We start from the raw sequence: 1,748 nt of genomic DNA, 5'->3' as shown, positions 1-1,748 counted from the left end.
AATTTCATTCATATCTGTTCAAATTTCTCCTCATCTATATATTTCTTCTGGATTGTTGTCTCTGAAGTGTTTGCTCTCTTATTGCCTTTCATTGTTTCTTCCCATGTTTGCTTCTTTTTCTGTAGCTTTTCAAGTAACTCTACATCAGCATATTCTGGTTCTCTCTATCTGCGGTATTCATTGGGTCTGCTTTTTTAGGAGAAGGATTATTTTGTGTCTTGTTTTGTTTTGTTTTTTTCTAATGGCTGATGTGGATTGCTGCTGTTTTATTGCTTGAATTAAGAGGTCCCACGTGGTCAAGCCAGACAGCAGTTTTTTTCTCCAAAACCAGGGAGGAAGCCTGTTGTCCCCTTCTGGAAGTGGCTTCTCGCTTCTGTCGAGGTGCGCAGGATCTCCCTGTTGCCTGAGTTAAGGGATCCCGTGTGGTCAAGCTAGACAGCAGTTTCCCCCCCCTAAATAACTCTGGGAGTAGTGCAGGGAGCACTGTCCCACGCTTCCTATTGCACCGTCCCCCCACAAGTAATTTTAAACAGGAAAAAATATTTTTGAACCATACAGAAAATAATTATTTTCCATTCTAAAACTCTAAAGACTTTTATTGACTATTTAGTAAATAAAAGAATTTATGGATAAAAGAAAGTAATGTTCATCTTCCTCAGTATGTTTAGCTAATGATAGCTAATATGTTTTTATTTTGTAGCATCTTAAAAATTGTTGACAGTCAATGTAATGCTTAACAGAGGACAGGTTCTTAAGTTTGAGCCTCTTAGATTGCTGTAAGCTTTTGTCTGGTAAAAAAATTGAGCCCAACCAATTGGTAAAAGTTTTAGAGGATATGGTACTTGCTGTAGAGATACACTGAATTTATCATAAATTGTTGACACATTCCGGTGAACTTTTGAGAAGAATTTACCATGCATGCTTGTCAGTTTCTGTAATGTATATGAAAAGTGAAGTCAAGGATTCTTCTTCAAATAATAGACAAAATCCACTTCTAACAAAGTATTTGATGATGTTTTGTAATTTTTTTTCCTTTCTTGCATCTATAAAAAATAAATAGGTACGTATTTATTAGATATGTATTTCTTGGAAGTATTTTTCATTTGCAATTAGAAAAGTCATGTTGAATATTTTAGGATTTCTTCCTCATTTTAAACACAGTGCAAAAAACCAATGAGAAAATGGAAATCTCTCTTAATCCTACCACTCAGGAGAATCTATTTTTGGTTTCTTTTTAAATGTATATTTTATGTATGTTTCAATAAACTTTCAGGTCTATTTTCTGTTTTCTTCATTTAACAATATGTTGGGAAATGTTGCCTTGTGGTCAAGTCTTTTCTTGAAGACAGAAATAGTGGATCAAATCGGTATGACTTAAGTAGTGTGCCCTTACTTGATAGAGAGTTTCACTGAGAGAATGATTCTGAAGTTCACTTCTTTCGTGGCTTTTTCCATATATAGTCATTCTACTTCTTGCCCTTCAACTTGATTGGTTTCTTTTAGTTCAGATAGAAATTCTGTGACAGAATTTAAATTTGGTTGATACCATCATCTTGCTCTGAGATGTTGGAGAAGGTGGTTCCCTATTTATTCTTTATAACTTAAAGAACAAAGAAGCACATAAAAATAAATAAATAAACCCATACACTCAAAGTAGTCTTAAACATACTAGCCTTGACTTGTGAAAACTAGATTACTTTCTTTGCAAAATGGTTAGCTTTTAGTTGTTGTGGCACACTTGCTAAATT

Source organism: Elephantulus edwardii, unplaced genomic scaffold (assembly GCF_000299155.1).
Source record: "Elephantulus edwardii isolate Elephantulus edwardi_28Jun2011 unplaced genomic scaffold, EleEdw1.0 scaffold00032, whole genome shotgun sequence".
Lineage (NCBI taxonomy): Eukaryota > Metazoa > Chordata > Mammalia > Macroscelidea > Macroscelididae > Elephantulus > Elephantulus edwardii.
Note: the sequence above shows the minus strand (reverse complement) of the source record.